Source organism: Patagioenas fasciata, chromosome 3 (genome assembly GCF_037038585.1).
Source record: "Patagioenas fasciata isolate bPatFas1 chromosome 3, bPatFas1.hap1, whole genome shotgun sequence".
Lineage (NCBI taxonomy): Eukaryota > Metazoa > Chordata > Aves > Columbiformes > Columbidae > Patagioenas > Patagioenas fasciata.
The window spans coordinates 5,990,523-6,011,317 of NC_092522.1; the positions used below are offsets into that span (position 1 = coordinate 5,990,523).

At 39.9% G+C, this 20,795-nt stretch overlaps 1 long non-coding RNA gene across 1 annotated transcript in view; it reads left to right on the plus strand.

The window, feature by feature from the left end:
• The first annotated feature begins 406 nt into the window (after positions 1-406).
• Positions 407-20,795, plus strand: part of LOC139827494 (uncharacterized) — a 91,763-nt gene continuing 71,374 nt past the window's right edge. Inside the window, exons 1-2 of the long non-coding RNA XR_011738086.1 lie at positions 407-642; positions 3,631-3,835. This is a non-coding gene — a long non-coding RNA (uncharacterized lncRNA). The remainder of the gene's footprint in view (positions 643-3,630; positions 3,836-20,795) is intronic.

Below are 20,795 nucleotides of genomic sequence, written 5' to 3' on the forward strand. Positions count from 1 at the left end.
CTTATGTATTCAGAGGTCTTTTTATCTCCAAAGAAGTAAAAGTCTAAGGAAAAACCAAGGAAGAACAATGAAAATGTTAATCAGTTACATTGTAAAAAGGTTGACGGTTAAGCTAATGAGCTAGAGTGAATTAATTCATTTATGTGCTTTGTGAAAGACCTTGTCTACTAGCATTAATATTTTAATGTTCTATTAATATTATTAAGTATGTGGAGATGAAGGGGGAAGGTCTCATGTTTATTCTGAAAGACAGCTGGCATGGGAAAGGCCATGATTTTCATTTTCTGATACAGCAGAATAAAGGACATGGTTAGTGGCAAGAGGTTGTTCTCTGCTGAAAAGTTAATTACATAATATTATTCAAAATTCTGACTATTTTCTTACTTAATAATTTTCTTCTAGGAGATTTGAACCTTCATTTTAAATACTTTTATGGTCAGTGAAGCTGATGCCCCACTTCCATGATGTCTATCTCCAAGACCTTTCAGATATTGCTAGCTAATGATAAGAAATACTCCATAGTGTGGTAGAGAGACATGGAAATTAAATTGAGGAAGTCTTCCCCAGCAGAAACAATACCTTCGGACTTGATCCGAAATTATGATTAAAGCGTATTTACAGGCATCAAGCTTGTCAGTTTTGGTAAGTTATTTTTGTAGAATTCTTACTGCAATACTTGGTACTACGCTGCTACATTCTTGATCTAAATTCCCTTATGTGTCTAGTGCTTCTCATTAGTTTGAAGCTGGCTTCAAACAGGAACTGTCCTATGCCTTGTTCTCTTCTAGTGATACCAACTCCTAAATGTGTGGTAGATACAGGTGTGATTTGGTGCAGCAAGGACCACAACAGCAGTAGTGTCCCTAGGTGCGTTACAGGAGATGAGTGCTGCTAGCAGCCTCGGTTTCTCTGACAAATGGGTAAGAGCTAAGTGGACAAGATGAATAAAGGGTGACTTGTCTCATCCAAAGAGATTCTCTGTTTCTGACTGAAATCTGGCAGAAGTGCTAGGACACTTGCTTTGGAAATTCATGTTAGATAGAGTTTGTGTCAGTCTCTTGCACTGTGTTCAGTGTTGCAGAGAAGCGTGTGTGTGTTTACACCAGAAAAAAAGGAGTTTGAAGTGGAAGGAAATAGGATGTTTCTGGGTTTGGGAGGAAGATGACTCCAAATGCTGAATTTGGTTGTTTCACAGGTAAAATCCTGCTTTGTGGAGGAGGACTCTCTGGTCCCATTCAGTTGGAAACTCCTCAGGAGCTGACAGCCACTGCCTGTCATGAAGGCCATGTCCCATCTAAAGCAGACTCCTTGTGAGTGCTTAGCTCTCAGGTCTAGGAACTCAAGATTTCTTGACCTCTGACAGGCAAGACTACTTATCCTCCAAGCCTTAATGGCCTAAAAGAGCCCTGACTAGGACTGCTGTAAACAGGAGGGTCTTTTCAGACCTCCCAAGCTCAGCACTCAGTGGAAGCTGAGATCCTGGCACAGGGGTGAGAGAGCCTATGGACAGTATTTGGTCACTGTGAAAAGCAGCAGATTTTAAACCAGCCTATTCTACCACACTTGCAAGCAGTCAGTGGGAGGAGGAATACCTGCTGATTTACTAAGGTCAATGAAAGGAGCTGCTTTTTCACATGGCGGTGTGGCCATATTCAAAATAAAATTTAAAAAGCGGTTTTTGGCAAGCTGTTTCATTTCCAGAAGTCTGAATTTATTTTCTCCCCAAGACTTCCCCATAAAGTGAGGCCCTGGCCCAATTGAAATCAGTAGGAGTTACCCTGGTGACCTCAATAAACCCAGGATTTTCATTTGCGGTGTTCAATTTGTGTGATTATTCCCAAAACACAACATAAAGCTGCCCAAGAAAGGGAAATTAATTTTGAAATCCCACTGTAATCTGATTATCTAAAATACAGGTAGAAACCTTTCTATTAAATCTTACAGAACTCCTGCTCATCAGATTTTATATGACTACCCCCAAGCTTTTCTACTAGTATGCTTAATCTTCAGCTATGAATCTGTAAGCAGAACAGTAAATCTGTATGAGGTTTTATGTAGATTTTTACAATCTCTGTATGGAATTCATAGCACATAAGATACATAGCAAGGATAAAATATATTTTGAGATTAGAAGGTACGTGTAAATTGCCCATGGTCTATTCAGCGTGAAGGAAAAATAAAAACAGCTATTTTGCTTTAAGGTGCTGGTATTTTGAAAGAACTTTCTGAAGTCTGCCAAGATCTGGATAGCATCAGAAATGCATGTATATTAAGCCTTTAATTGTAGCATTTTAAAATCAGCTTTCTAATTGTTTGCTATAGACAAAGATAACATACTTGGCCTTCAGGGATCCTCCATCCTGCTCCAGTGGGGTTTACGTTTGAAGAGATACTAGCAACTGCAATTTTCAAGATCTCGTTTTAAAGACTCTTCACAGTTAAATTAAGTACTGCTTGGGGAGTGTCAGCATTTCAAAAATAACCATGGCTGGTTTTAGCCTAACAGCAAACACAGGCTTGCGTGGGGAGATACCTTCGGTTGTGGTGCTGTGGGTAGGTAAAGAGGAAAGATTCCTACTTCCCTGAGGGGAAAACACCTTGTTTTGACTTACACTGACCACAACCATGTGCTGAACATCATGTGTAACAATTCAGCCATGTAGAATTAGAGGGCATAAAATGCACTGGGGGACCACTGCATGAAGGCAGCAGTGGGAGCTCCTGGATGCAGGGCTATTGTGAATAAGCTGATTTCATGAGCCGAAAGAGCTGGCATCCTGTATCATAATGCTCTCAGTGCAAGGTTGTAGCTGGGCTGCTGAATGGCATGTGATTGTGATTTTTCACAACTGTCAATTCCATTTTGCCTTTTTGTTTGTTATTCTGAGAGGGGCTCCAGCTCTCCTCTACCCTGAACTGCCTATTCCTAGTCCACATGATGGAAGCCCAGTGATTCTCTTTGTGCCTAGGCTGAGGGGACTGGGAGCACCTGGTGGAAAGGACTGGCTGAGTGAGGGTGGGACATCCCAGCACTTCGGTGAGCTCCTTGCAAGCTCTCCTGGATGTGCTGAACACTGAACTACGATGGCAAGAGGGGGTAGGATAATTCTTACATATGTGTGTGTATGTATGTATTTCAGTGTTCCTTAGCTTCACTTTCTATAGCCAACTGCTCGTTGTGCTTAAAAAGGCAAAATGAGCATTAATTCACTTTTTTTGTTAGGTCTAAGGATTGTGATTCTGCAAAGGCTAATTCATGCACCTGTCTTTACAAAGTCAACAGCCCCAGTGGGCTCAGAGGAGGTGGTTGGGGACAGGACTCATGTCTACCTCAGAAGCATACATGGAAACATCTGCTTTCTTCTCTAATGCCTTATTCTTAGGAAGTTGTGACCCAATAAAATAAATTAATGGAGATCTGGAGCTTGCCATATCTGGCTTGTTTCTGTAGCAGGACTTTATATGATTAAAAGAACAAGAAACTGTATTTAGCTTAGAAATACTAAATCCTGCAGAACTTCCACAGCATGGGGGTAGCACAAAGAAGGCACATCCAGATGTGAAGATATCGCTTGTTGATTGCAGTCTTAAGCTAAGGTGTGACATATTCTTTTTTTTCCTACCCACCAGGGCATGCTAGTAGTGGTATTCGCATCAGACACCTTTAGCACTTAGGGAGAAGTGATGCTGAGGGAGAGAAATGAAGGTGAGAGATCTGGAATGCAGAGGAAAAATATCTAATCAGAAATAAGAGCTCTCATCAGGCACAGACAATAGACAGTAAACTGGCTTCAGGAGAACTCTTGAGGCATTGCGGGAGCCAAATCAACAGAAGGTAAGAATACAGCCATGACAACTATTAAAGTTGCTTATGCTTGAGACTGTCCTAGACCCTACAAAGGGAGTAGTTGTTTTGCTGCCTTAGGATAAAGCCCATACATATTTTTGCCTTTGTTCTCCATGCTTCATATTGTATTTTCTTTACAATATATGCTGCATAAGCTGTTTTTTCTCCTCAGTGTCGGGGCATGAGCAGGCTGGCAGACCCTGCTTAGGAAAATAATTTTCAAATATAACCTCTAATTGTCATATGAGGTGCTCTCCTTCACCCCTCGGGTTTTGTTGGCTTGTAATAAGGTGGTAAAGAACAGGAGTCCGAGACGTAGCCGGGAGAGGAAGCTTTCCCTGCACCCCCAGTGTGTTTCCAAGGATGGCAGTAGCAGGGCGCTCTGTTTGCTTATCAACTACTCGTACCAATTTGATGTGAATGAGGCATGGGCTCAACATGATGCTTTTCTGGTGAATTAACTGGGACACGCAGGATGGCCCTTGGAAGTTCTGTGATTTCTGTGTCACCTTTCTGCTAGCTGTAGGGGGGATGGATGATCCCAGATCTGGTATAAAGCCTGCCAATGTTTTGAACAAATATGAACTGACAGAGTGAGTTCATACTGACATTTCATGGCATTTCTGAGCTGATATTAGGAGCTGGAGAAATCACTGAAGTGTAGCATGAGGCGTTTAAAAGTTGGGGTTCCTACCAGCTCATGGCAGTCATTTTTGTTCCCATTTTACAAGCAGAACTCCCCAACAGAGAAGTCACAGTGATCATGTATATCACTAGCTCTGGGGTACTGGAAAAGGGCAAGAGGCTTGAAACTGAAAACTGCAGCTCTGAAAGGGAGTTATGGAATGGTCAGTACAATCAGCTGAAAGATTCTGTGTTCTGATTCCTTCCTGGCATTTTCCAGTAACTCAGTCTGCCCTGACAAGATTCTTGTCACTGGTTGAAGGTGGATTTCATGTAATGAAACAAGGCTCTCAAGGTCTGAGAGAAAACACCTACTGTTTCCCACCTAGGAAAGTTGGCATTCAGTACTCCATATCTGCCTTTGTAAGGAGAGTTTCTTTTCAGTGCTGCCAAAAAAGTGAAATTAATTGAACTAGAGCTTGGAATGAAATGTGTCTTGATCTGGGAGAAAGGCTTACAGAATGAAATTTGAAAATATGCAACACAGGAAGGAACCAGCACATTAGGTTACAGTAGAACTGATGAATTAGTAAGGATAGTCTATCCATAATTTCAGTGATCTGGGACAGGTAGTAGTGAGGAAGATATGCATAGAAAAAGCAATATCTGAACAGTCAGGCCAAGATCAGGACCCTTCAAAGGAAAAAAGACAGCCAAATTAAGGGAAAAGAAATCTCCTACCCTTGCTTTCTGCAATTTGTCATGCTGTTCAAGTGATTGTGTAGATGACGTGCTTTTGCTGAGCTCCTGTTAGGACACCATAGTTAGAGAAATGAATTACTCCAGAAGGCCAGAATGAGGTCTTTCACAGGTCATTATCAGAACTGGTTTCTCATCAATACACTACTTGATTGGAGGAAAAGGCTCAAAATTGCATGGCTTTGATTGCTGAGGGGGAAGCTTTTAACCGCTTCCTGCTGTTCTGTCATTTTGTGCTAACCCCAAATGGCCCCATTAAATTGATGTCCTGTTTCCCATTCACTGCCCATAAATCACTCTTCTCCTGTTAATATAGGAAACATTTATACATGATAGGAATTGGAGTGGCTAAACAGTAAATCTTAAAGCCAGTCAAGAGCTCAAAAGCGTTTACCTAGTGGTCAAGGTGTTTTGGTTTTTTTTTACCCCCCCAGCACTTCATAATATTCAGTTGTGAACATAATTAAAAAAATACAGAATTTCATGCCTGCATTAAGAGAATTTTTGCATAAATACTCGTCCCAAACAATGCAATGTGAGTCATTCTGGTTTCTAAGTGATAGCTAATTTCTTGCAGCTAATCACAAGATAAAGGCTGGGAGCAATGCAGCTGTTTGGGCAGTCGGGTGTGATCGCTGACACTGTGTGATGCTCAGTATTGCTGCTGTGAGTTAGATCAGCAATGAAAACAGCACAACAGCTCTGTTTTCTCAGGACAGCAGTCCTAGGCGAGACTGCCTGGAGGCTTTTTGACCTGAAGAGGAGCTGGCAGCTGAGCCCATAAAGGTTTTTCTTTACTTTGGATGTCTGAACTTAGACAGTCTTACAGATTTGCTCATACATATGCTCTTCCATCCAGAATTGAGTCACATCTCATGTCCTTCCATTGACAGCATTTTACTGGGTAGCACAGGAATCCACTAATAAAGGTCCCAAAGTACTTTGATGGAACTGGAGAGGGCACAGTGAGTGAGCACTTTGTAGACTATGGTGGGTTTTGTGAGCACAAGAAAAGAATTAACCCTTCTTCTGCTGGCCTTCAGTGCTGTTGCCTTCACTCGTCTGTATCTCTGTTTCCCCTCTGCAAAAATGGGAGGGATGAAATCGAGCGCCACTGCAAAGTGCTTTGGTATCTGCTGATCAAATCTGCTCTATAGGCAGTGGGTATCAGGACAAGCATGGTAAAGCCTCACTTTCCTCAGGCAGCTGAAATCGCTGGTGTGCTCTATCACTGAATGATTTCCAATATCCTTAAATGTCACTAAACTGAGAAAAGTAGCATTACTGAAAATCAGGATGAAAGTGGCCTCTGATGTGAATCCTTTCTAAAATCTTTGTAATCTTCAACTGCTTTAGTTCCAACAGATAGTCCCATAAAATGAACTGCCAGCTAAAAGGTAAATATAAATGCAAAATATCCCCAAAGCAAACATGTTACTGGCTTTTAATACAAGTCTATTTAAATAATGTGAAAATACATTAAAGAAACTGAATCTATTCAGTTTTATGTTTAAAGATGAATTAATGCAAATATCACAGGTTTATCCTGTGTTACTCCCTTAAGAGGGGTCACTGGGGAAGCAATTTGTTTCTTTTAGCTAAGACACGGAGCTTTGAAGTTAGGTGACTTGCAGAGACAGACAACTCACTATTTAATCTTGAAGGAAAGTGTCAAATCCAAGTTGGAGTGAGTTGTTAACTACTTGTGTGTCTGCATTATTTAAAGCTCTGTCAAGAAGAGATCTTTGGCATGCCACCAACCAGCAGTACAAGGGACACTGGAAATGGCACAAAGAATTTCTGGAAGAAATTTTTTATTGGCTATTAATGATGGACATGCAGACCTGAAGACTGAGTGTCATGAGGAGGGCCTCCATGCCTTTTTTAAAAAAAACAAAACAAAACCCAAACCTGATTGCTGCTAGGCAAAGGGCTCTCAACAATTGCTTTTTGGTGGTAGCAGGTGAGGATGATTTCAGTGAGGACAGGTTGCTGGGAAAGCCACTAAAAGTGTTTTTTTTCCACAAAGACAATCTCCATAGTTGCAGGGATGTTCATACACTCCTGTTCCCTTGGCTGTGCTCATGAATTGTTTCTGGAGCTGTGCTGTAACTGGATTAGGTAAATGACCTAGATTTAATTTCTTTTAATTTCAGCTTGAAATAATTTGCTGATTTCATCTATAGAATCACACTATGATCAGGTTGTTGGCACCACTGTGCAGGCAATGAGTTGCAACTGGTTAGGTGATGAAAGCAGATACTTCTTACAGGCTGTTACCCTACACAGAAAATTCTCTTGTCTGGTTTCAGAATTTTCCAGTTCATAGAAAACTCCACCTTCATCCCAGAACTGTTTTCCAGAAGCCAATTCTTTTTACTGTTTAATTACAAATCTGACCCTCAGCTATCAATCAGCACAGCTCCACTGAGCTGGTATAGATGAGATCTTCACAGTGTCAGCTTTTAGCCTGAAGATACCAGCCCTGGGGTATCAGCTGCAAGGAATATCTCTGCAGCATGAATGGCCTATAAAGCAATTCAGGGAGGTCAGTATGCATCCAAAGGTACCTCTAAACAATAGCTACAGGGGAAATATAAACTGTTTACTACAATTGGATTTGCACTGAAATCTACTGATGCAAAATTCATAACCAACGTGAATTAATTTGCTCCTGATCACTTCTTACAGAAACTCCAACTTCTCCCCCCTTCCCCTAATGATTTCTGTTTGACAGCTGTGGATTTGCAAACAAACTGCAGTAGCAGAGTAGACATTAATGTTTTGAAACAGCACTAAAAAAACGTGAATTGAGTTGCCTTTGAAACTTTAAAGTTGCTGCCAGTTTATACTGAATTAAACTTGTCATGTTTTTATGGGCTATGCTTAATTTTTTAGCATCCTTTATCTTATTTTCACCTATGTGTGAGAGAGAATTATTAGCCCTGTTTTACAGATGGAGAAATGAGGCACAAGACATCTGAGAAAGTCCTGAAAATGATTCTGCTGTATAGCACAGTCTTAGTCACAGGAAGATGCTCTCTTACCCTTTCATGCTAGTTGGATCAGCTGCAAGATCTCAAATTTTTCCTGGTGTGCCACAGAATTGAGGTCAAGTTCCCTCTGGGAACCAGGCAGTGAGTGAGGTGTGTAATGTTTCTCCTGGTTTGTACCACCACCTCTGCAGGAGAGAAGAGTAAAGCATTGCGTTTTTGGAAGATGCTGTCCCTGTTCCTCCTCTGAAGAGTGAGCAGAGGGCTGTAGCTGAGTTAATGGCCTCTGTAAATGCACTATAAAGTCAGTTTATGTAATGACCTGGAATTTATATCTTTGCTCGTGAAGCAGGAACTGGTGGCTGTTTTAATGACTGGCATGTAGTATAAATACAATACTGAGCTAAAAACCTTTCCTCAGTGCACACGTGCTGGTGAAGTCAAGGAGAACTGGGCTGGTATCCAAAGACAGAAGCTGGTTGCTTATCTACTTAGGACTGGTTGAAAGCATTAGGAATGGGATGTGAGAAAAGTGAATGTGCCTATTTACCATGTGGAAGAGAGCTGCCTCACAGAGTGTTAGCTGCAAAATGACTAGTTAAGGGCTGCTGTCAATTGTCCCTCACAAAATTGCAGGCTCACCTTCCTTCTCTTCCCTCATCAAGCCAGGAATGAGCCCTAGGAAATGCCTTAAAAGGACAACTCTCCCGTAAGGAGGTCTAGTCCAGTGTACTCTGTTGAAAAGGTCCCTTTTGTCTCAGGAGCTGAAGATACCTGTTATTTGTGTAAAGAATTACAGTAAGAAGGGTTAAATAGTTCATAATATTTGCTGTAGAAACCTCTAAAAAAAGTTGGAAGGAAATGAGGTTAAAAGTTGTTCTACTGATACAGGGGTTTTTTTGTTAATTTTGCTTGTAGTTTTTGTTTTGTTTTTTGAAGCCTGCCTTGTTCTAGAAGCTTATATAAGCAGCTCGTGTAGCAGAGCATCCTAGTGCTTAATTCTGACTTTGGTTTGGCTTTTTTGGTATTGTTAGTTTTCAGTCCTACTGGAAGAGGCCCAGCTGGGTTCACCACTGAGTTCTGGTAAGCTGAAAGAAAGTCTGTAACACCTGGCTCTGAAGCCTGCAAAGGTGTCCACGGGAAAGCAGGGAATTTCAGGGGTTCTTTGCTTGTGTGCAGGATGTGACCAAAAATGAGGGCTAGTTCTTCTCAGGCTATTTGCAAAGAAGCAATGCAGAGGAAGATCACCTCCAAACAGGGTTAGAGTTGAGTGCAATACATAATATCATACAGAATCTTGTACTCCAGAAGTAGGATATCAGATGTGATGTAAGTTATGGGACTGGCTCAGGACTGAAAATAGTCTACATTGGATCATGGGATCTAATACAAATTGTCACTGTAGTCTGAAGTCTAATTCAGGTTTAGAAATCTGTGCAGCATGAATTATGTTGCTGTTTACCATTTAATAGATATTAATTAATAGTATAAACTAGGCACTGTGCAAACTGAGTGGGAAAAGAGCTCATTTCTCTTAGCTAAAAGAGATCCCTCAAAAAGATTACAGGAGCTGTGAGGGGAAGAATAGAGAGTGATAGAGGGCTGCAGCTGGGTGGAGGCCTTGTTAGCCAACACAGCACCTTCTGTAAGTAAAGCCTTCACAGCAGAATTAAAAACACATCATGTCTGAGACCTTAATAAGTGGTTTCCAAAGAAGACATGGCGAAAACAGGTCAACAGAACAGGCAGATCCTGCTGGCCCAAGTGGCTGCAAGCCAGGAGCAGCAGGAGTGTGGGTCAGCACTTCTGCTGGAAAGTTCCAGATAAAGGAACGGTGGGAAAGGGAAGGCATAAATTATGAAACAGCCAGAGTCTGTTTCATGTTTCTCAGGATTTAAAGCTAATCACAAGCTAAGTTTACCCTCATGATTCCTCCTCCCACACCACACCTCCAGGATCTTCTAATTTATAGCCTACCAGATTCCTGTGCTTTTCACAGGCATGATGTGCATGAACGGAGCAGTCTAATATCTCAGTGGCTCCAGAAGCCTGACAGTGTTTTCACATTGCTTCTCACTCTAATAAATCAAAGTGTTTAGAACTACGGACTGCATAACCAATGTAAGTCCTATGGTAGGGAACAGTGGCTGTTTATGCATTTTTATGGCTCCGAATCTCCTGGATGGCATTCCTGCTGACTGGAGTGCCTTGCAGCAGTTATATAATTGCAAGTAAAAATTTCACTGGTTCGCCAAATTACTGAACCAGAAGGGTTTGCTTACGAAAGGACTGGAGGGAAGAAACTTGAAGGGAGACATAAAGGCAAGAAGCTATATAAACTGTTGGGCTGTGATCAGCATTTTGATCATATTAGGAATTTGTCAAAGGGGAGAGCGGGAAAGATGTGTGGTGAGAGATGAGTGAATAATTAACCACATATAATTTAGTCAATGAATTTTGCTGATTGGGAATTATCTACAAATGGGTTTGTGTGTCAAATATTATTCAGCAGCTCTTTTCAGTGAATAATATTTGAGTTGTAGCTTTATCCCGAGGAGTTCATTTGGGTATTTGATAATTAAATACTGAGAAAGAAGTGAGAGTACTCGCACACCAAAAAGTAATCACGTAAATGGTGCATCTATAGTGTCATTGACTTCTTAAGGTGTAAGACAGGGAAAATTTGTTTGATTGGATGCTTGATCACTGCCTAGTCTCTGAAAAGGTCACTTCAAATTTTGAGAGCAATGAAATTTGAGGCATTTGGAGTGAATTACCCAGTCCCATCATCATGGGATAAACACAGCTTTTGAGGATCTGAATACCTATCTGCCTGCACATGATAATGTGTATGAAACACTCATCTACAAATCTTGTACAGACAACTAAGCTTATATCTTTGCCTTATTACTACAGTTACTCTTATTTCTCTCTCATCCTTTCATTAAACTGCTGTGCGCCTCCTAAATTACATTAGAGCTTATTCAAAAAGGGCAGTTTCTGACAAAATATTTGCAATAGAGCCTATGCATCATTCTCAAATTTAAACATCTTAATCTCTATTATTAATTTCCAAGGCTCTGAGGAAGATGCTGATATTTTTTAACCTCCCATCCTGTGTAACCTCAGATAGATCAATTGCTTAGAGAACTTTTGTTATCTCCATCTTACAGCTAAAGCCCGTTTCAATGAAAAAGGGACTTGTAGTCATGAAGCAAAAGTCTGAGAGACCTGCAACCCTAAAACTGCAATAGTAGTGAGGGGAATGCATGCTCCAGGGGTCTACAGTACATCCATCTGCAGATCCAGTGTCATAGCAAAATACAGAACACAATGAGCTGTGTTGACGAAGTAAAACTCCAAGTCCAAAAAGGAAAAGGAAGAGTACTTATTGTTTAGGTGAAGGTCTTTACTGGACAAGATGTGGGTTTCTAAGGACCAACTTTTGTGGTGACAGGTCAGTTGCGTTTTATCTGTTTAATTTAAATTAGCATCCACAAGAAACCTCTGGAGACCCCTATGCAGCTCAAGCCATGACAAAAAATTGTCCTGAATTCGGAGTACTTAGCATTGCTTTGTTTCATTATTAGTGAAATAGATGGTACATTGATTCGTGAAGGCAGAAGTTTAAAATAAAATAGAATTCCATATTCTAATTTTATTTTGCCTTGTAGCTTTTTCCCCATGGAGTTCACACTCCAAGTAGCACAACTGGCTTTTCAGAAAAACATGCTCTGCTCAGCTTCTTTGCATGTGTTTGCAGCTCACAAGCAGATTGCTAACGTTCTTTTTTTGTTTGTTTCAGTGCTTTCTTTTAGTAGGCGATGCTTGTGACAGTTTGATTACTTGGAATTTGAGGTGAAAATGCCCAGCCAAAGAGATCAAGTTGAGAGAAAGATCAGTGGCACATAAAAATGGGAATATCAGGCTTTTTGTGAATAATACAATTGCTTGTTCGCATGTTGCTGAAATGCAGAGGTATTTTTAATAACTCTTTAAACCTCAGCTTTTTCTAATAATCTTCATAATCCTTCACCTAGTATTGCCAGGGAGTAATTTGTGGCTGCAGTGTGTATGACAGGGAGAAAAGGAAAGCTGCTTGACAGAACATCAAAGGTTGGTGCCACTGAAGTTCTATGCAGCCATTGCTAAATCTTTCATGCTTGAAACAATGATGAAAAATGATTGTCAGCTATGAAACCAAAATTATATCAATCTACTGCAGGGTTGTGGTTTTTTTCTTCATTTGAAAACATGACCTAGCCTAGCACAGTTCACTTACCAACCTCAAGTGTTCTGTCAGAATTGAAAAAAAATAGAATTCAGTCAGGAAGGGTGAATGTATTTCACGCTTCACAAATATATGTTGGGGGTGGGAAGGAGAGAATGCTGAAAAATAAAATCAAGCAGGTCAGTGCCCAAATACCTTGTTCTGATTGTCTTTATATAACACATGTAACAGACAAAGTAGCTGCTCTCTGAATTTCCAAGGGGATTATTCAATATAGAACAGCTGAAATGGAAGCTAAATGGTACTGTAGGCTTTAGTTCTACCGCAATACTGCTGCAGGTAACTTTTCTAGCTGTAAATAAGGCAATCCTTAAAGCTGGATGCTGAGAAACAGAAGCTTGGGGCTGATTTGGGTTTTCATATCTATCAAAATCTGGTCTTGATGAGTATCTCGTTAGCTACTTCCACACCAGCTCTTTCCTATGCAGAGGTCTCCATGTATGTGGTTGCACACCCATGGCACAATGGGCTGTGGTACTCGGGTTGCTGGAGGAGTCCTGTGAAAAAGAAGTCCTCAGGCCTAGAGGGGGAGAAGACAGGTTGATGCCAGCCTGTTAGGACTGAAGCACATTCACCTGCTGTTGCTGTGCAGAAAAGCTGAATCACTCCGCACCTTGCTGCTCTGTGAGGCTATTTGTATGGTTCATTTTGGGGACTTGCAAGAAAAAAAAAATCCCTTCACCAGTCATGGCAAGGGGACTGCTCTGTTTTTGGCTGGGATAGAATTATTTTTCTTCTTAATAGCTGGAATAGTGCTGTGTTTTGGATTTAGTATGAGAATAATACTGACAACAGACTGATGTTTTAATTGTTGCTAAGCAGTCAAGGACTTTTCAGCTTCTCATAGCAGCCTGCCAACAAGAAGGTGGGGAGTGCACAAAAGGTTAGGAGGAGACTCAGCTGGGACAGCTGACCCTGACTGACCAAAGGGATATACCACCCCATATGATGTCATGCTCATTGTATAAAGCTAGGGTAAGAAGAAAGAATGAGGGAGAATGTTTGGAATTATGGCATTTGTCTTCCCAAGTAACTGTTACGCATGATGGAGCCTGGCTTTCCTGGAGATGGCTGAGCACCTGCCTACTGGTGGGGAGTAGCAAATGAATCCCTTGTTTTGCTTTGCTTGTGTGCGTGGCTTTTGTTTCACTTATCAAACTGTCTTTATCTCAGTCCACAGATTTTCTTACTTTAATTCTTATTCTCTCCCGTGTCCTACTGGGGAGGTGAGTGAATGAGCAGCTGTGTGTGATGTTTAGCTATCTGCCAGGTTAAACCATGACAAAGACTTTATCTAGACAACATCTATTCAGCATTGCAGGTAATTTTTTGTGGTTGTTGTTGGGAGGAAACAGGAGAGTTGCAGCTAGGCTGCTACACTCCTCGGATATGAGGGAGAGGTCCCATGGGCACAGTGGTACCTCTGCAAGGGCTCTCCCTCCCTGGGCTGTGTGCTGACCAGCCAGAAGCTGAAGAGAAACATATTATTCTCTCCAAGCTCTCTTTTCTTCTCACTGATGAATATTTGCTGATTTTCTTAGCCGTTTGCTTAGCAAAGTTGTGTTCTAATATCCTGATTATAAGTTGAAGCTGATTAGCATACATGCACACAGGCAGCCTCAAACATATGGGAACCTTTCAGAGATTATGTTAATTCTGAGGAGATGCTACTCGGCGATCAGTCACAAAGTCTCCGGTATAAATTGGTATTTCTCTCTGCCTCTGCTCTTCTTCTCATGGTTGCTGCATATTTTCTGTACCACCTCTGGCAGAGGAGTTGGAGGTCAGACAAAGAAAGAAATGCAATACAGTCTAGCAAGAAAAGGTTATAAAGATAAATGATACCATTCAAATCTGAGGCACTTGCGAATGTGCTGCACAGTAAGAAGTGCTGCATGTTGATGAGCTGTGTCACCTCACTTGTTTGCAATGCTTCTTCATCTTCCATTGTTTTGCTGTAGAGCCAATGATAAAGATGACATTAAAGCATTTTATCCTGAAAATCCAAATGCTTAATTTAGACAAGGCTTGTTCTGCTCTTTGGCTAGAGAAGGCAGCCCTTGCCAGAGCCTTGCAGAGTTCTTCTTTGAAAAAGAGAATCCATTCAAACAGTTAGATTGGTGAATATTATCATCTCAGTATTGACTTATCTGTTCAAGAGAAAAAAAAAATCTCTACATTATCAGAAAATCTCTTTGCTCAGGAGGCTCCCTTGGTAAGATCTGTCTACTGCTCCTTCAGGGACTCTATATCTTGATTGTTAAGATGAAAAAAATCAGCTTGTCCCTGCACATAGCATCCTTCAAAGGTGATGCCCATGTGGTGGGGGTGTGCGTGGCGAGAAGCAAAGAGGTAAAGCAGCGTGACAAGACCAGAAGCCAGCAGCTGGTATTATTTTACTTGTGCATCTGTATCATAAGGTTTTATATGATTAAATTGTTCCACAAGGTAGCTGTAATGAAGTTATAAAAAAAGTCTCATTAATGTTCCAGCTGGTAGGCAGCAGAATGTGAGATGCAACTGATGGTCAAATGTACACTCTAATCAGTCATGAAAAATTATATTTCATTCACTTGAGTTAACTTGAGAGATACTTTAAAGATTTGGTCAAAATACCCCCCAAATTTGAAACTTTTTTTGGCCTAATTCCTAAAATCTGAATACCCAAGAGCTTCACATTTGACATTTCAAGCCAGAACACAGCTAATCCTCATGGCTTAAACCTCTAATTAAACAAATGAAGTAACAAAATTATCTCTTCTACAGTGATACTCCTTTTATCTCCATAGCTTTCCTTGGAAAGCACTGTAACTTTAACTACGAAGCTTCTGCTTTAAGTCTCAAAGGGATTTGGTTTTTTCTTCAATAAGATTTTACAGAAGATGTGACTCCGACTCTTTTTTTTTAAATCTTCCTTACAAAAAGGCTGATTTTTAGACATGTCCTCTTTCTGTATCATCAAAGATTGGTGCTTTGGACAGCATAGCTCGCTGAATTTACTCTTGGTGAGACATAAATTTCCACAGAGAAAAAGACATCTTGTGCATTTTGTGTGTGGATCAACAGTGTCTAAAAGGAGGTTCCATGTTTCAATGAATATAAGATGGGGTTTTTCATTTTTTTAAGAGGGGGAAGCATTCATGAGAATACTTGCTCTTCAGAATATTAGTTTACCATGTTCTAATTTGTTTGTGCTTCTCTCCTGGTAGTTTTTAAGGATCTTGCATCCTCACCTCCCCAAGTACATTGCATCCCCTTGATTGCTACCCCTCATCCTGAGTTCAGGTTCTGGTGTTCACTGTTGCCTTTATGACAAGTATAAAAACATGGTGGAGCATCTTTCAGGCATATAGGGAAGAACTGGTCTCCACCTCATGTTTGATGGACGTAATAAACCATGGAGAAGTTTTGCTTCTTACTGTTGGTCTTCATCTAGGTTTGGTTTTGCAGGCTGATAGCAGAAGAGCACACCTAGAGATTTGATCCAACCTAACTTTGAGACAATATCCTAATATTACCTGGACAACAATGATACAAGTCCTATAATACAGTGAATTTCAGGCCATTCAGCGGTGTGATGAAAGAAAGGAGCTGGGGAAAAAAGAAAAATATCACCAGTGGATAGTACAACTTTCCTGAAGTGATTATACAGAACACTTCATAAAAAGAAAAAACTGAGGTAATCTGTCTTAATCAGGTCTTGTGCTCAATGTATTGTTAAGTCTTTAACTGAAACAAGTCGTCTTTCCCTTTCATTATACTTCTTTTTATCATTAGCTGTTGTAACTGAATGTTGTTGCTTCTATAAAATCAAGTCCTCCTTCAAATCTGGTTGAGTCTTTCGCCACAATTACATTGCAGCAATGAATTCCACTTAGAGTTTTTCCCTCCTAGTTTTTCTAATTACCAAATCCACCTTCTTTTTAAAAAAGAAAAAATTATCTTTAAAAACATTTTTTTCATTTAAGAAAAATTAATTTAAAAATCCAGGGTGGGATCTTCCTGTAGTGTCTTTTCTGAAAAACTCAGATTGAAGATGATGCTTAGTTTGGAAGATGTTACACAGAAAGTTAAAAGCTTTGAAAATCTATTGGAGTTTTTATTAGAAACTGGTTGTTAGTGAACCAAACAGAAATAAAGGATCAAAGACAGAGCTTCCTTTTGCTAGACCTCATCATATAAGTTGCAAAAGTGAGGTAGGAATAAAAAGCTTTGCCCCCTCACTGTTAAATCGAATTCAAGGTTAATATTCTGTAAAGGAAATACAAAAATAAGGAAAACTATCTCAAAGCAAGGAAATTATGCAACAAAGGATACAGAAAGACTGGAAGCTTCATATCAGACAGACGTATGGATTTTCTAATTCAGTATTGTATCTTTTAGCAGGGCCCGTTCCAGTCTTGTCAGAAGATGGTTCAAGAAACTTTCTAGCCTGCACAGTGTTCCTGGCTCTTATTGTGTAGAGCTTGCTTTCTGCTCTTCCACGTGTTATATTAAATACGTATGCATGGGTGCACCCATACAAAACTCCCTCTAGGTGTTTTGGTTTGCAATGCATTATGGTATTTTTCACGCTTTTTTGGAAGCCAGCTAAACTGCTGACCTGTTTGCTATTTTGTAGCATAAAATCCTCAGGCTAATAATACACTGTTGAAAAGAGCCTCTCCTTCAGTCATCTCTAAATCAGTTGCCTTTCATTTTATTGAGTGCTTTCTCATTATTATAGTAGAGGGTGTCTAGACATGCTCATGTGACCTTCATGAATTTTTCATATTTATTTCTATTTCCAAGCCATTCTAAGAAACTGTTTTTTACTTTAAGTTTTTCACTTCAAATTTTTCTGTCTTGAGTACTCCAACAACCAATTGAAATCTTATTGAGAGACATGGAGGGGAAAAAACAAATCTAATTTAATCGTATCAGGAGCAAGCAAGTTTATTTTTTCAACCCAGAGAACTGTCTTCAAGCTCACCTCTGGTGGAAGGTCCGTGATTTCAGCACTGCAGGTGAATGATTCCAGCCCAGAATGATTTCATCTATCTGAAAAGGGAGTTAAGTGTTTGTCAGTTTTGTCTAAACTACCAGGTTTTCCTAGAAATAGTGTTCCAGGTTTTCATAAGCCTGGAGACATTTTTGTCATTTCAACCTCATTTAGCTTATTATATCCTGCCAGCCATGTCTAGATAAACCGCAGTGAAGGCTCCTGCCTCCAATATAAGCCCACAGCTACTCCGTCAACAAGCCTTCAGTACCATGACCATTATAAAAGCCCTAACATTTGATCTGCCATTGATGATAGGCAAGTTTCAATTTGTGGTTGCTAGCCTGCAAAGATGATCTACAAATGGCTTGTTGCAGGCTATTATTTTGTATCCTGCAGGATGGTGTTCACGTTCTTTCTCTTCCCTTCAATGTGAAGGTCATTCCTCCAGATCAGAAATTACTATCGCTCTTAAGTGACATGGGGAACTATACCAGAGGCTTAATTTAGAATAAAAATACAGGCAGTAGAATAATGTTTCATGCCCATTTCTTTTCTGTGATTTGACCAAAATACTAATTTCTCACTGAGATGGAGATAATACCAGTTCTTAAGAGTATTTGGGAATATGCTGCTTTATTGTTCAAATTGGTGGATCAGTCCTCAAATGATTCCTGCTTTATCTTTAGTAGGAAGTATTCTCTCTTTTCTTCCATTCCCTTTTTTAAAGCAGCAGTGTGCTTACCGACCACCTTTTTGCAGCTTTTATTTTTACCAAGCTTTCCTGAGACTGTAACTGTTCAATATTTCAGATCCATGTATCCTAGTATTGATAAATCTGGCTCTTGGAAAGTGTGAGTTACAATGATTAGTTATCTGATTAAACCAAGAAAAAGAGCTGCCTTGAGGGTTTCAAACAAGTGCCCTTCGAAACATTTAATTTCATGATCTCCCTAATCAGTGCTTTGTAAGTTCAGTGTACATCCTATGCACATATTTTAAATCAGTACAGATTGCATATTGGTTTATATTGTTATCACAAATTAGCAGTACAATATCAGTTTCTCTGATGCAGGGAACTCTGAACAGGAATCGTTTGCATTTCTATTTGAGCGTCCTGGAGACACATATAATGAAATGAATAGCCTTTTAATTTAATTGGCTTCCAATGTGAGTCTGAGAATAGAAAGCACAATACATCACACAGTTACTGTAGAAACGGTTGAGGTCAAAAGCTCAGCATGTAGACCCTACCTCAGTCACCACTGCTCTTGTGCAGTAATTTTTTTTTTTTAATTCTCACTGCATCTCCATCAGACCCCAGGAAGCCAGATAATTCGGCGTTAGTTTTCCAAGTGGAAGTGCTGGGTCATCTGTCGCTGGTCAGATCATGCTATGGAATCCATTTTAAAAAGGCTGACAAAATGAAAAACTGCATTGTATCAGTGCTCTTGTATATCAGCCGCAAGAATAAGATCAGGCCAGAAAAAGAAAAAAAGAGAGAGGGAAAATCTCTGTTTCCTTCTTATAGAAGAAAAAAAGAGACAGAACAAGGCAAGAAAAAGTGGTACAAAATGGATAATGGTCTACCAAGAAACCCTTTTTCAAAAACATCTTTTTATTACAGATTACAGACAGTTAAGATTTATGTACTATTTGGTGGAGCCAGCCTTCCTGAATGCAATGAAAGCAAAAAGGGAGATAACATCGTGCTAATATTCAAAACTCTACACCCTTTTGACTGTAGAAATAAAGAGATACAGCTCTTGTAAACCTCTAGCTAGCCTAGTTCATCAATGAACACATAAACCTTTCCACACAGTGCTAAATGTAGAAAAGGGATTTCTTTACTATTTTTGGACTGGATTGTGCAAGATCTGTGCTGCTGCTTCAGTTCGAATTCATTCATCTGTCTGCAGAAAAGTTCAGGACTCCTCATGTGTGTCTGATCCCACATGCTTATGCTGGTACAAAAATCTGACACAAAGCACTTGCATATGTAGCAGACTCAACTGCACAAAGAGGATCGGATTAACCTCCCATTTAATTTTTGGATTGTTGATTTTTAAAAGCATACAAGTTCTTTCTAGGAGGTCTTGCGTGAAGAGTTGTTGGCATTTTTAATATTTCTTATTGCAACACTAAATTATTACATGTAACTGTATTATTATTTGCTGAAGGAGATGGAGGAGGTAGAAATTTCCAATTAAAAATATCTTACTGGTCAGTGTTCTTTCCAAGGGCACAAACCTATGCTTGGGGGTTTTTTTTTGTGCTATCATGAAGAGATTGTTCTGAGAAAACGTGCTATTGCAGATGTCGTGAAAGTTTGACAGCTCATGCACCTGGACAAATTGGATTTGTCCTACAAACATGGCCTACATTGTCCACTGTGGAAACAAACTCTGCCTAACTGTGGTCAGGCTGCTGTGAACAGGTGTCCATAAGATGGACTCATGCAGGTTGACTTCTCTGCCTTGAATTTAAACCCTTGAGAGAAATCAATTCAAACTAATCAAGTATCCTCACGTAGACAACCCACAAATCAAAGGGATTAGCATCCAGTTTAACTCTATTGAAAAAGCTAATTGAGGAGAAAATGAAAAAGTGGGTTTTTAAGGGGAAATTTTCAATACCATAGAAAAAAATGACTGTAACCTAATGTGAATTTGACACAAATAAAGTGATAATGTGCATGGTAACATTGCATAGTGTCACCTGCCTTTCAAATGGCTTCTGTATCTGTTATGTTTACCAAGTCCAAAAAAAGTAGTATCTGTCACTATAAAACAATATCACTCCTAGTAAAATCATGTATTTCTCCCTCTTTAGTAACTTACATTGCTCAGATAATGTTGGAACTGGAAGCAAAGCTTTTCCTTTTCTCAATATTCAGTTCTAGCTATCAAGAAATTCTGATATTCTGTTGAAGAAGCCAAACTTCGCATAGGCCTATTTCCCCGAACCTCAACTAGTCCCCTATTTCTAAGTACTCTGCTTTTCAGAGGAAATCCTGCTGTAGTGACCTTCAGATATTTATCAAGTGGTATAAGTTAGCTGATTGTTGTAGCCCACCTGTAGAGAAATGCTCTCTCTAGAAGCAGACTTGATAATTATACACAAAGGAGAACTTGTTTTCTTGTAGTGTAAAATGATTCACACCTGGCCTATCCTCACTCCACAGTATGCTAAGTAATGCATACAATTCTAAAGGATATTAAAACATGGCTGTAAAAATGAAACTGAGGGCAGCTCATGTAATGTACTACATCAGGGGGAAATCACTAAGTATAAATGGAT